Source organism: Topomyia yanbarensis, chromosome 2 (assembly GCF_030247195.1).
Source record: "Topomyia yanbarensis strain Yona2022 chromosome 2, ASM3024719v1, whole genome shotgun sequence".
NCBI lineage: Eukaryota > Metazoa > Arthropoda > Insecta > Diptera > Culicidae > Topomyia > Topomyia yanbarensis.
The window spans coordinates 5,672,663-5,688,359 of record NC_080671.1 but is presented as its reverse complement, the minus strand read 5'-3'; the positions used below and the strand labels follow the sequence as shown (position 1 = coordinate 5,688,359).

Genomic DNA, 15,697 nt, shown 5'->3' with positions numbered 1-15,697 from the left:
TTTGAGATGTTCTCAGATCATCTAGCGATTTTCAATGATATTTGGACACTTGCAACGACATCTGGTTGTGGAAATCTGAAATCGTCTTTGTTTTCAATATATTTTGAATCTCATTTTTTAATTATTTTTTTATCATACTCATACTTGAGCTATTTATACTTGTTCAATTTAAGGGACCCCTCAGTTCAATAGTTCCCAGAGGCTTCGCGTAATCTTAAGACGGCCCTGCATCCCCATTTAGGAAAATCACTTCCGCTAACCTGATTTGTTCCCAGCCGGTTAGCGGAAGTGATTTTCGTTCATCAATTTCTCCGAGTATCATTAAAACTTCACTGTTAATGCTGTCCCAGTACCGCTTGTCGAAGAGCGTTCGTGCGTGGATAGTTCGGACTTAAATCGTTGCTTCTGTTGGGGTATCGCCATGTAGGTTTTAAATTTAATAGGAGCTGCGACTTTGGTAAACATGTGTGCAAATTCGTCAGCATTCTGGTGCATCAGATTGAGAACATGTCGCATCAAAGATCGCAACGTCCAACAGATATTAGCCATTTGGGCAATGACACAAGGGATGAATCAGAAGCGAGATCGTTGGGAACGCCTATCCTCGCTTTTGACCTCTTTGGTGTAATATTTGCCTTATGGCACCGCCGAATTCGATGCACTTTTTTCGGAACTAGTGCACAGACAAAAATTGTTCCCCAAATCGTGAATAAAGTGCCTTGAATTCTGGAACAATCATAATGAAAACAGGACCATGAACAAAAATATTGTGTTTTATAATTATGTTCAATTTCGCTTCAGTAACATCCGCAGAACGCTTTAATTAGTGGAAATATTTGTTTCGGTTTTGTGAACTTCAGCCAAAGTTTCCGCTAGGTCATTGCTAAAGCGATATTCTAGTTCACAACTATATGAACATCATCCATAGAACCAAAGGTTGACTCATGATGTTATTCGTAGATTTAAGATCATTAGTTCACAAATTCGGAACATTCTGTGTATTTTCTGGTGAACTGTTTCACGAAACTTGGAATTTTATTCATGAGTCCATTCAATCCTCGTGAACTATTTCCTGATTCTTAATATATTAGTCACAATCCTCGTAACTAATATATTAACTCCGTGGTCGTGAAATAGTTTACAAAATGATAAAACATTATTCATGTATTCGTGAATTGGTTCATGATTCCTAGTACAATAGTAACGTTTGATGATTCGTGCTCGTGAAATAGTTCACAAAATCATGGAATATTATTCATGTATTCGTGAACTGGTTCATGATTCCTAGTACTTGGTTTATGATCAATTTTGCGTGTTGGTGGTATTTAGAAGATATCCCTAATCATTTTCAATTTCATTCAACATGGTAATGAAATTTTTTAAGTGCAATTTGCAAAATTTGCAGTATAATTCGTGGAATCATTTTTGTTTCATGCATTTTTCATGAAATATCCTGCTGCTTGTGACCAGTAATAGGTATGAGAAGTAGCTATAAGGAAACTATCAGGCACTCGAACATCTTTATTCATTTGATTAGGTTGATGGGTATGTCTGGTCAGAAAATGAAAACTGCGCTGAGCACTAAAAATCGTGGTCGTTATATAGTTCACAGAACAAAAGACCGCGAATATGTTTTGTTCCAGTTCATATTACTCCAAGCAAAAAAAAAAAACGATAGTTACCAATAAATAACAGATCGCGATAAGGCGAAGAGAAATTACGAATGCCATGATAAAACTGCTGATATCATGAACATGAGTTACATTACTCCACGTGTCAAATTCGAAAGTAAGCTCTAGAATAAAATATTACGATAATGTGAACAGAAAATAAGAAAACCGCGACTAAGTTTCTGAAATCATGAACATAAATCATACAACGTATGACAAAAAATATCAAAAATCGTGACCAAGATCGTTAAATCATGCACATAAATAAACATAAATCTCTACTAGTGACTAAAATATCACGACAACGTGAATAGAAATTATGAAAATCATGACAAAGTTCCTGAAATCGTAAACATAAATCACATTACTCGTGATTAAAATATCAAAAATCGTGAATAAGATCTTAGGAATCATGAACATGAATCACTTTACTTATGAATAACATATCACGATATCGTGAATAGAAATTACGAAAATCGCGACTAAGATCCTGAAATTATAAACATAAAGCCCGCTAGTCTGACAAAAAATTTATTAATATACTCATGAATAAAATAGCACAGTAACCTGATAAGAAATCACAAAAATCGTGAATAAGATCCTGAAATCATGAACGTGGTTTGACTGTCGTCTGTGTATTCCCAAATCAAGAACAAGAATCATATCAAAAACTAAACATGTCTAGGGAACAACAAGAGTAACCCATCCAAACAATCGAATATAACGCCAAGTATATATTGGGGGCGAACCAGTTTTTGAAACCCCAAATAGTGTCATGAATACGAGGTTTATTATTCATAATTTCAGGAACTTGGTCACGATTTTCGTAAATCGTTCAGTTTACGAATTCGTGATCAATTTGTGAATGGGTTTTTTTTCGTGCAGATAATCGCTGGCAATGATGCGACCTGTGCAAGTGCATCCCAGACCAACCGCCCTTTGTCTGGATTCTTTGGGTGAATAACTACGTTCAGTGGGAAGTACCATATTCGGTTAAGATCTTCGTTAGCGAGCGCATCGATAGTTGCCTGGTGTGCGTAGCATATGTGAATATATTTCCGTATCTGTCGGTGTACGTTAACGCGCAATTCGGTATCTTTCGATAGTTTAAGTTCCAAGCCTTTTAATCTTAGCATCGCCATGGGTTTACTATCAGGAATTCGTAAATCCCAAGCTTTGCTTTCGAATCTTCCATTTAATCTAATTGGTGTCTTCGTTAACATGTCTTGTGCTCTTCTTTTTCAACTGGTTCTGGCAATGGAGTGGGCTTTTGTAGGAATACAGATGAAAGCCGAGATGAAGCCTTTGATTGTTGTCGAACCTCGCAGGTTACTTACTTTTGCCAAAATAGGATTCGCATAGTCAACAGCAACGGAGTTGTGTGCATGGACGGACGATCCCCGATCATCCCCTTCAGCCGATAGCAGCGTAAACACCATTTGACTACCTACTGAACTTAATGGTTGCAATGCCAATTAAGTTCAGTTCAAAACGTCAATGAATCTCCACTATTCAGAGATTCATTGATGTTTTGGGTGTTAGCTCCTAAGCAGAGTTACAAATAATCGAAGCTCTATTTTGACGGATGAAAATGAACCTGATGCGACTCGCGGTGAATAGAAAAAATATTCATTCAAATATCCATGTTATTCATTCAGTTGAATATCGTACAATATATTGTACGTGCATTTCACTAATTATCAAGGAAAATGTTTTCAAATGCCGGTAAAGCATATGAAACAACAATCATCATCGCATACATTGTGCCAGGGCCTACTTTGATGCGTTTGATTCGTTGCTGCACGGTCGCTTCGTGTAATAATCGGAGACGAATGAAAATCTGCATGGATGAATGGGCGGTTTGTTCGTTTGACGTTTTCAGCTGCGTCACTGAATATTGAAAATGAATGTGGCTGAATATGATCAATTTTCATTCAATGAATTTGAATATTTTTAACTCTGGTCCTAAGTATCTTTCTCAAAAATCATTAGATGATGGACTTTCGTTGATCCTGACATGTTCGAAAGTTTCTAAAGTTCCTTTTACTTCAGCCTGACGCCACTTGCACTAACTGTCCTCGCCGGGTGAACACTTTGAGTGTTGGGGATTTTCGTTCGATGACGAGCTGTGTTCGAGGGAAGCCCAGATTGCATTTCGCATATGCTCTACAGAATTTGAGTTTTTCCGAATCGCCAGCCATAAAATTTTCTTAGCTGGCCAATTGATTTGTCCGTCGACTTTCCCATTCCTTTCCCACCGATACCTTTGTTTTCTTTCTTCAGTTTTCGTAATCATGTTCCCATACACTTCTCAACATGCCGGACGCATTCATTCTTCCGTACGATAATATCGTCGCAAAAAAACAACAAGAAACCATTCACAGACACTCACATATACATAAACCGTCAAGAATGGACCGGAAACAATGATTTTCCATAGACAAGTGCCATCGTGGTGCGCCGCGCTTATAGATGTCTCAGAAACGGCCGGAGATGGGTACCTTTCTGTTCCCAGAAACATGCCAAGGAGTATGACTTTCACCAAATCCTTGCTGTGGTGTATTTTCAGATGCATATAGATTGAAATTAAGCAAAGAAAAAAATCGAGTTGTTGAAACCGCGAGAGTAGAAGACCCCCTTAATGTCCTGATGATCGTTCGAATTTTAAAGCCGACCTAACACACGAAAAAGCGCTGAAGATTCAGGAAGAAGTTGCCACTTGTTTACTCCAACTTTCTTAGAAACAATGATCTTGAAAGAGAACGTCTTCTATTGGCAACCATTACACACTGTACGTCTTCACAATGCTTTACTCACAGTTCAGTTGAGTTGAATTGCTTCGATTCAAGCAGTGCAGGCACATTTGTAACCCATTTCCGCAGATGAAATACAGTTTTCTAAAATATCGCTCATTTGGCACAGGATAATCCTAGCCTTCTATAAACCATTATGATATCGTCGGAAAATTGGTCTTTTAGAGTGCCGTTCCATGAGCCGACTGCGAGCATACGGTAGTGCTCAATCGAATCACTAAGATTGGCTCATCTGACAATCAGTTACTAGTCCGTGTTTGATCGACCGACTAGCATTTGTTTATACATTTTCGATACAGTATCTGCGACGAATATAACAGTATGAGATGACCAGTTTGAGCAATCTACTGCATAAATTAGATACTTCTTTTCTCCGTGAAATTCCTATATTTAACATTCGCTACCTGCCCTTAAGAGATTTCTACTGACGAAACACCCTGTAAATACTAAAATCGTGCAAATCTTTCCCGGATGATTGGATTTTGATGCCAATCCATGGCATTTGAATTGGTTGACCACGGTAATCGACACTCAAAATTAGATGAAATATTTCTCTGTCTCTATAGTAATTTTAAATTCAGCGTGTCTTTGAGTATCCACTTTGACTCGGATCTCAACCTAGCAATCGGCCTGGGGCCGCGCACAGCAGATACCTGCTGCTGACATAAAAAAAAGCAACTGCTCACAGCCTCCTGCGATGCCCAGAGAAGGGAAAACTGGCTTTTCTCTGCAACCAACCGCGCGAAGCTAGCTGAAGCGCTATCCACAATTCACACATAGCCAATTTAAAAAAAAAAAAGAAAAACAAGTGTACATTAATGGTAACAATGTGAGGTGTAATTATTATTATTTGAAACTTTTGCCATTTTCTTTTGTGCTTTCCTTCGCCTATTAACTCATTCCCGACCGACGCGTCGTGGGTCCTTGTCTGACTGACAGCGGAAAAGCCTCTAAGCTAATAATGGAGCTTAGAGAGTTCATCAGCTCCGGTTGTGATGCGTTTGGGTGTGGAGTAGGAAGAAAAGCCAACCCAGGCATCCAGTCCCTTCCACCCTGCGAAATTGGAGACACGCATAGATAAGGTAAAGTGGTCAGGGCTTGCTGGGTGACACGGTGCGTTCGTTTGTTTCGATACGATATATTTTTCTTTTCTTTTGTAGTGCAGCTTTTCCGTAATCTTTTCTCGCCGACTACTTGGATATCCGCGGTGTTGCTGTGTTTGTGTTGTTGGTGCTATGAGCCATGTAAAGTGAGTCTTTTCTTTCGTTTAGTGGTTCGCTGCTCGGTAGCATTGTGATTTGCCAGGGGGGGAAGGGTTGCAGAAAAAGATGATTTTTTTTCCTGCAAATAAACATATCTAAGACTTTTTGTGGGATAATGTATTCAAATTGTACCTGGATGGATTAGCCGGCGTCGGCTAAAAGTGCTTGATTAATGGACGGGTTGCTCGTAATCCCTCTGACTGGCGTTCAGCTGCTTGTGGGTTAATGCATCTTTCTTCTTCCTTGAAGCCGTAAAGCAACAATGTTGATTCGTTTCCTTTAGGCTGTACTGACATTGTCTTCTTCTTTACTTTCAGATACCACTGAACGTTGGAGTACGACAAGGTAAGAACTAAAAAGATAAATGGGGTATAAGAGTTTATGTGAAATTTGGTTGATCGTAATGAGTTGTACATTATACAATTTGGAGTTTTCTGTGCTTATCGAGAAATAAGAATCGATGTGCAGGAATGATTCTTCAGGAGCTTTGCTGAATGATGAATTTTATCCGATAGACTTCGCAATAAAACTCTCTGAAAACAGTACTACATACTACATTGTGCAATTTTATTGAAAAGAGCATATGGTATTTTCATCTCGGTAAGAATTGAGAATGTGTACAGTGGTAGATACAGGACAAAATTTTCAGATTTAGCTATGCGATTTTGTGTTTTTCGGTAGGATGCCGGTTCAATACCATAATGTATGTATCAATTTTTGCTTCCGTTATCTAAGATCATCCAATACTGTATTGGATGCTCAGTAATACCATCATCTGAACCAAAGAGATTGAAAAATTAGTGGGTGCGGGTCGGACAATAATGACCACTGCAAAAATTGGGTCTGGTAACTTCAACACTAAAGCGAAATCTATTAAACATTGGGTGCCACGATAAAGTGTTTTTAACAGTGTGCTTGTGGTGAGAATGAGACAGGCCCAACCTATCAGTTCCCACTTGACCTTGATAACTCAAATACCAGCTGTTATCACTGCTCAGACCACACATTGTATGCATCAAAGCCAGATCATCGTGTGCCGGTACTATGAACAGACGGCACTCTACGGAAAACCCTGCTCAACTACATCTAAGATTAGTTCATTAATACAACCAAAACAAATCCTGTGGAGAACAAATGCATCTGTTTTTCCGCTCTCGAAATGTCCGCAAAAAGCTGCCAAATGATTCGTTAGTATTTAAAAAAACTTATACTCATGCAATACAATATCGAACCTATAGCTACACGTCGTTTGCTGCACAGTTCAGGGATAACTTAAATAATACATACCACCATCTTCTTGGTATCCCACTCCCCCTTGGTAATCTGTGATCGCTGTCGCATTGATGAAAAGTTTATATTGTTTAATCGAAGAGCTAGTAGTTATATTCCGTCGAAGGGAAGGGGAGGTTAAATATATTAAAATCGAATAATTCTAATGCTCAATGAAATATTTGAATCAAAAAAGTGATTCTAAATTGGCAAGAATCCAATGAGATCTGAGCATCTTGTTCACAATAATGGCAATTGGACTTTTGGAAAACGGTGGAAAAATTTTACCCGCAATAGTTATTCATTCAGAAAAATATCAAGGGAAATACAACAAAAAAATTTTCATGCTCCTCTTCTGAGCCCGTTTTGCCACCCTAAAACTTGTTTGAAACGATTCAAATTAAAATGAGCAATTTAAATTATTTTTATTGAATTTAAAGATATAACAATTATTTCTTATAATCTAGTTGATTTTTGAACTAATACACCCCAAAGCATCAACCTCTATTCTACTAAAGACTGCGCCTAGTACCTCCAAACCAACTGCCACTATTAGCAGCAGAAAATCATACGACTTAGGAAACGAATGCATAATCACAATCCGCAGCTCTGACCAAGAACGTTCGGTCATACTACACCGATGGTGGCGTACGATAAAGAAAGAACTATTTACCTAGTTTTAAATATTAATGCTGCAAATGATTCCCCGTCGTTAAAGTGGATCACTACACAAAATGGAAGATTTCGTACAATAGATCTAACGAACACAATATAATTTTCATTTCTTTTTATCATTTTTACTAACGTAAAGTGTATACTTACAGCTCAGGCTATTAATTTGTTTAGTGGTGATTGTGGCATTGAATGAATCTCCCTAGCTTGGAATATTGCAATTTCCAATAGAATATGGAAATTTTTAAAAACAGTACTTAATTTGTGTATAATGGAGCAATCATAAATTACGTAACGTAAAAATAGCATAAAATTGACTCCCTTTCCACCCACGTACCAAATTGTTACAAAAGTCTTTATATTCCCCCTCCCTCCCCTCCCCTACTACGTAACAAAATCCTTACAAAATGTTTTTCCTATGTAAAACATGTTCCGTTATGTTCTAGCTTACTCTCCCCTTTGCTGGCTCCCAGACTTATAAGGACAAAATACACAGATGAAAAATTGAGCAGAATAAATACATAAGCCGAAGAGATTTTAATTTCCATTCAATTTCGAAGTATGTATGAGGGTCGGTTCCGACAGCATAAGTCAGCAGACTTTACGTTTGTCCGGATATGCCGCAGACTCAGGTGATTCGCATTTAATGCCAAAATATCCTGACTCCAGCGTGTAGAAGACAAAAGGTTAAATCGCCGGGAAACTCTAAGCTTGCTCATATGACCTTCTTTCAATTTCTTGCTCTTCCTGGAGCACTGTGGCTCTTAATATCGAAAAATATTTCGCACCTGCCAGTCCTTTACTAATCAAATGTCGATACAATATAAAAAAGGGTTTACAAATTAGCTGTGGGAACTAGTTCTCTGACGAAAGTTGTTTACGCTAGGTGTTTGAAGACGGCGGACGCAGTAATTTTCCTGGAGACTGTACATGGAGATCGGTTAACTGAGCAAACGATTTATTGGGCAATTCAACCAGCCTCTATCATAGAAACATTCGAATAAATTGTTTTTTGAATATTTGTTCCTTCACCAAGAAAATAAATATTTCTAGGGCTGTAGAGAGAAATTACGGGCCCGGGGGATCTAGCATAAGGGCCCCCTCCATCATTGTAGATTTTTCGAACACAGGAACTGTTAATCTCCAGATCTGAAAAATAAATATCAGCTATGTATTTCATGGAGAACTATAGGAGAATAGTGCTGTTAATTTCAATGACTTTTATCATTTCAAAGGGTGGTACGGTCAGTTTTTTTTATTTATTTTCCGTCGGTCTCTGTCCGCACTGTGTGCCTATCACTGACACCAGAGAGGTGACTCCAAAACCAGATATCGGTTCATCTACACCGGGACCAACGACTCTACTTCCCTTGTGAATAAAGACGTGACACAGAGTTTTCACCTCAGAACATCCTAACGACCTCGGTTGGGATTGACGCCAGACCCACTGGACTAAGCAGCTGTCACGCTTACCACTTAACCACCGGCGTCATTTATAATGAAAGTTTTGTCAAACAACAATGATATTCAGCTATGCTTTCGGTTGTGCGTCATTTAGTTACTGCCATCAAATTCTGTACAACCACCTCGTCCCATTTGTTCGCCACATACAGTTTTCTTTGACAGTTTTAAGTCTTCTTCAGGTTCCGCTTGACGATGGACCGATATTCCTCGATATGGCCGAGTTCTGGTGTATTGGGAGAGTTCTTGTCCTTGGGCGCCACCAGATCCTTGTAGGCGTTATACCACTACATGTCCTTTTCCCGCAATGGCAGCATTCAAAATTCGGACAAAATAGCGTGGAATATTCGTGTTGCTTCATGAAAGACGTTATTTTCATGCACTTTTTCACATAAATTTCCTTGTTGACGGGCTCGGTCGCAATGAAAATGTCACATCAAACCACAGGTACAGAAAGCCTGCCGAATCAGATATTACTGTGCGATCTTCGTCAGCTTCATATACTTGAAAATATCGGCCACTGTTCCTCCCGGTTGATTTTACGCTGGTTGTAGTTGATTTGGTCACTTTTAACAGTTTCACTAACTTGGCGTGCAAGTACTTCGAATTCAGGCAATACGCGAGCAAAATTTCCCTGTGTTTGTTTCTCTTGCTTGGACGACACTGTCCAAGAGCAAATGTCAAATAAAAAAGCCTGCACGAAGACAAATGAGGGTTTTTTCGAATTTGTTGAATTTCATGCAAAGAAATCCGTCAAGTTTAAGCTGACCAAATTTGAATCGTAAATCCTTTTAAATATCTCTACGAAATTTGGAGTGGCTTTGAAAGTAGCCGATTTATCAATATTTTCATATTTAATCCAGAAGTTTGGATTTTTCGAATCTTTGTCTTGTTCCTCCTAGAATTCGTTAAAAATCAACGCATTCGGCCAAGTCGGTGCGCTACAACATTGCCAGTCTCTGAAAATACAACTTCTCATTTGTTCGGTAGTGTTGCTGATTTTTTTGGTTTCAGAGGAAACTGATTCAGGTGATTATCGCGAGTTCTTTATTTATATACAGGGTGTTTGGTTCATGGTTAAGAATCTCTCGGAGGGTGATAGACTGCTATATTTGGAGAAAAAATTGTTCTACACATACCATCAAATCTCAACCGTTACAGAGTTATTGAACTTTTTGTGTAAAAAACTTATTTGTCTTATAATATCTCTAACTTTAAAAGTATACTTTGTATTTTAAATGTTTCAGTTCCATTCGAATGGTGAGAAAATTTTCTATTGAATGGTGTTCTCATATCTTTTAAGTAATTAGTTTTAATAACCTTTTAACTGTAAAGTAGTTAAAAGTTAGTGTTTTTGAGGAGGTTTTTGCTAATTTTCTCGAAATAATGAAGTATGATAATAGCAATATCCATTATCCAAAAGTTGGGTTTTAGGACGATTCATGATTTGTTCTTGGACGTCATATTTCTATCTCTTCTCATTTCTTTGTAATTTCATTACTATACTTTTCCTGTAACCGACTTGCAAGTGCTTAAAAGACTCTAATCTAAAAAATATGCTTTATATCGTTATTTACAAGATTTCATTGGAAAGCTGAGAAAATGTCCTATCAGTGTATGTACAAATATCTTTTAGTTAAGTGTACTAAATGATTTTTTACTAACGAAATAACTCAAAATTTGTGTTTTTTGGAGAGTTTTTTAATTATTCTAATTATTAATCAACAAAATTTATCGTAACTATTGTTCATTTGATGCCCCTTAATGTTCTCTATAACTTTCTATTAGGCACTTTGTCTATATCTCTTTTCATTTTGCTGCTATTTAATAGTTAACACAGCATGAGCTCGCCACAAATGTAGTGGGTTCGAAATCATTATTTTTGCATATGAAAAGATGTGATAAAAACGATTTTGCGTCGAAACCAAAAGAGATAATTGAATGAAGTCAAAGAAAGAACTGTAGAACTTGCTGAGATGCATTATTTCCATGATAATAATAATGATGTTTATTTTTTACTATTTTAAGAAAATTAACGAAAATATTAATAATAGCACTAACTTTAAATTAAATTACTTCTAAAAGAATACTAAATTCACTTAACTGAAAGATATTATTACATTTTTCTCTGTAAAATTTTCCTGGCTTTCAAATAAAATGAAAAAAAGTACAATAAGTGCCATACTTTTTCAATTAGAGCTGGTATTAGTGAAAATGAGATAAAAATATCCAAGTTGAATAACCCAAAATCATGAAAATAAGAAAAGGTAAGTGTATCATGTCAAAGAACAAGTTAAGCAGCTCATCAAGACTAACAATCTGAATTATTAAAATGATCAGGTTAACTATTAGGATTTTCAAGAAATGAACGAAAAATCGTTTAAAATTGTTTAATTTTCAATAAATTACTTTGAAAAGGCTACTTAAACTCATTAGCTGAAACATGTGAGGGCATCACTCAATGCGAAATTTTCTCACCTTTCGAATGGAACTAAAACATTTAAAATAAAAAGTACACTTTTAAAGTTAGAGGTATTTTAAGACAAATAAGTTTTTTACACTAAAAGTTCAATAACTCTGTAACGGTTGAGATTTGATGGTATGTGTAGAACAATTTTTTTCTCCAAATATGACAGTCTATCACCTCCCGAGAGATTCTTAACCATGAACCAAACACCCTGTATTTGGTGCAATATTATTGAAGAACTCATAATTAAAACTTTGCAGAAATTGCAAAAATAGTAGTAAAATAAAAATGTTATAAATTTTAATAAAAACAAAAAGAACATTCAATGGAAATAGAATTTAAAGAGAGAAAAATAACAAAAGGAACAAGCGAAAAACTAATAAATAGATACAATAAAACAAAAGAAAAAAGCTACAAAATGAGATTAAAATAATGGAAAAATATAAAAAATATGCAAATAGTCAAAACCTGCCAATAGCAAATAAAGAAAAAAAACGGAGAAACAACAGAAAAAGGACAACGTAAAAATTTAAAAAATCTTGTATGTGTGAAAACAATTTGAATAAATAGCAAAATAAAACCGAATGCATAATTAAAACAATCAAATTAAACGAAGGAAATGAGAAAGAAAATTGGAAAAAATAAATAAAAAATTGCAGAAATAGAAAAATATTGCAAAATGGGTAAAATAGTGAAAAACGGGTAAATAACGAAATTAAAACTAAAACATCATGAACATGGAAAACATTAAAAATTAAAAAGGAAGAAAAATGAATACAGCAAAAATATAAAAACAAGACTACAATAATAAATATAGAAATGAACGAAATGGATCCACTGAGATAGTCGTAAAAATAACAATTATAAAAAATGTTTAAAACATAAAAATTAGTACCACATTTAAAAATTGAAAGCATGAGAACAGGGAAAAAAGAAAATGTTATAAATGTTTCAAAACAGAAGAAATGATAAAGTACAAGAATGGAATGAAAAAAAATAACTATGAAAAATAAAAAAATGCTCAAAGAAGTATTAAAAATAAAAATAAATGGAAATAGATTGAAGAAAAAATAGAAAACAGGAACAAGTGGAAATAACCCGAAAACAGACAATAGTAAAATCATAGAAAACATGTACAATCCAAATTGTTTGAATGGGTAGAAATAAAAATCCTGGACGAAATAGAAAAAACGCGAATATTATCGTGAAGAGAAAATTAAAAAAAATGAATCTTTGAAAAATAAATGCGGAAAAAAAATAAATTTTGATGAAATAGAAAACCGAAAACATGCACAAAACACAAAAAGATCAAAATAAAGTAATAAGAAAAATACCCACAAAAAATGTAACAAAATAGAAAACATGGAATTCAAAATTGTTTAAATTTATTTATTTATTTATTTCCATTTTTCATCTGACCCATGTTGGTCTACATGAAATTTAATGTTGTTGTATGGGAAAAGCCCATTTCAAGGTTCACTTCAGAAGCAGACCTCGAATGCGCGTAAAAACCCATAATCTTTTCGCATGTTTTTCCTACAATAACAATGAACTGACACTACAAATTAACAAAATTACATACAAGGTATACAGCATTTCAATAACATTACAGAAATATTTTCACATAATCTTATAAGCTAAGTCAATCTCCTAAGTCTATTCTTGAAAACATCACTAGAAACATAAAAATCGAAATGGTCATACACACTATTGAAAACATTACACATCGCCCTTATGGGTTCGTTCTGACCGTACTCGGTGCGCTGAAAGTCTAGTCTTAAAAAGTTACGTGATCTAAGGTTTCTGGGGGGTACGTTAATATTGATTTGTGAGAGAATATCTGGGGCATCCATTTGGCCAGTCAATATTTTCCCAACAAATATCGCTCTGGATGTATTTCTCCTTTTTGCCAGAGTTTCCATATCGAGCAGACGACAGCGATCAATGTATGGTGGTAGCTCTGTTGGGTTACGCCACGGCAAATTTCTAAGAGCAAAGCGGAGGAATCTTGCTTGTACTGCTTCAATTCTGTTAGTCCAAATGCTCGTATAAGGACACCAAATGGCTGCGGAAGCTTCCAGGACAGACCGAACAAGTGAAAAATACAATGCCCGCAGACAATATGGATCAGTAAACTCGTTGGCGATTCTTATTATGAAGCCAGCTCTATTTCCCTGTGCTATAACGTGAGAGTAATGGTTTCTGAATGTCAGTTGCGAGTCCAGGAGTACACCAAGGTCTCTGATAACTAACACTCTCTCTAGCAATTGGCCGGCGATGTTGTAGCTCCAGAGAATTGGATTTTTTCTGCGCGTGAAAGATATTATAGAGCATTTGGACACACTGAGAGCCAACAAGTTGCGATTACACCAGTTACAGAAAGCATCTAGATGTCGCTGAAGTTCGATGCAGTCCTCTATTGACCGCACAATGAGAAAGAGTTTGAGATCATCAGCATATATGAGTTTGCACCCTGGGGGTATAACATAGCAGACGTCGTTGAAGAATAAAGAAAAAAGCAACGGTCCGAGATTGCTCCCTTGAGGTACACCCGACAAGTTGATGAAGCTATATGACACGTTACTTCCTAATTTCACGGACAGAGAACGATCTATGAGATATGATTTAAGCCATCCTGTAAAATTTGATGGAGCACCCAGTCGCTCGATCTTTGCCAGAAGAAGAAAATGGTCTACACGATCGAAGGCAGCTTTAAGATCAGTGTATATAGTGTCTACTTGTGATCCATCTTCGATGTTTTTAATACAGTACGATGTAAATTGGGCTAGATTGGTGGTTGCCTGCAAAAAAACCATGTTGGTCCTTCGATATGTATGCTTTGGTCTCACGAAAGAGCATATTTCCTACTAGGATCTCAAACAACTTTGATCCAGCGCAGAGCGAGGTTATACCACGATAGTTCGCAACATTTTGCTTATCACCTTTTTTAAAAACGGGAAACATTACTGATTTTTTCCAACACACGGGAAACACTGATTGCGACAGTGATTGGTTGAAGATTAGTCGAAAAGGTGTACACAATGCGCTTGCGCATTTTTTCAGTATAAGGGAAGGAATCCCATCTGGCCCCACCGATGTAGAGGACTTTAATTTGCTTATGGCAGCCATAATGTCTTCGTCAGTAAATTGAATGTTTCCAAAATTGATTACATCACGAGGGACATCTTGAAGGCCACAATCCACCTGAGTTGAGCTAGCCGATTCATTTTTAAACACACTCGAGAAATGTTTTGCGAACAAATTACAGATACCGCTGGGAGTATTGGACGTTTCACCTGCGAGGAACATACTGGAAGGAAGCCCATTTTCTTTACGTTTCCCATTCACAAAAGACCAAAACTGTTTTGGGTTTCGTTTTAGGTTCGATTGGGTTTGTGCTACGTGTCTTGAGTAGAGAAAGCGGTTATATGTTTTGTAGCTGTTACTGGCTATAATGAACTCCCTTTTTGTGATTGGGTTTCTTCGAATAGTGTAATGTCAAAGCGCAGCAGCACGCAATCTTTTCAGTTTACGTAGCCGGTTGTTGGACCATGGTGGTTTTGTTCGGGGACGAGGTGCAGGCACATGTATACTGAAAAGCTGTTTTAACACCAGTGAGAGTTTTTCTACGGCAGCATCTACATCGATCGCGAAATTCAAGAAAGTCTCCCAGTCGATTGTTTGTAGTGAGTTATGAAGACTAGAGAAGTCAGTCTTCGAAAAGTTGAACTCCCTGACATCCTCCATCTCGTCATAGAGAACCAGCTGCGGACAAATCTGCGTTACCAGAAGTGGAGGATGATGTGCGTCTACAGCAACTAAAGGCTCAAGTGCCTCTGATACGGTACAGTTCATTGAAGCTTCTTCATTTATAAACAGGAGGTCCAGGATTCGATTTCGCCTATTATTCACTGTAGACATTTGTCGCATGTTCAGTACAGACATTCCGTCCAGTAAGATAGTACTCACCCTCGAAAAGGTTGATTCAGAAGGGTCTGGGAAAGCATACCCGGAGGGAGTGCTCTTCCAAAGAAGTCCAGGCTGGTTGTAATCACCAAATAGTAGATGTGCCGTGTTGGGTTC

General features: G+C 36.9%; 1 protein-coding gene across 4 annotated transcripts in view; it reads left to right on the top strand.

Annotated features, from left to right (window-relative positions):
- The window catches only part of LOC131682369 (uncharacterized), a 256,096-nt gene that overhangs the window by 67,030 nt on the left and 173,369 nt on the right, over positions 1–15,697 (top strand). For all 4 annotated transcript variants that reach the window (XM_058963790.1, XM_058963793.1, XM_058963791.1 and 1 more), the window contains one exon: positions 6,063–6,090. The gene's annotated coding sequence lies outside the window, so the exon portion shown is untranslated. The remainder of the gene's footprint in view (positions 1–6,062; positions 6,091–15,697) is intronic.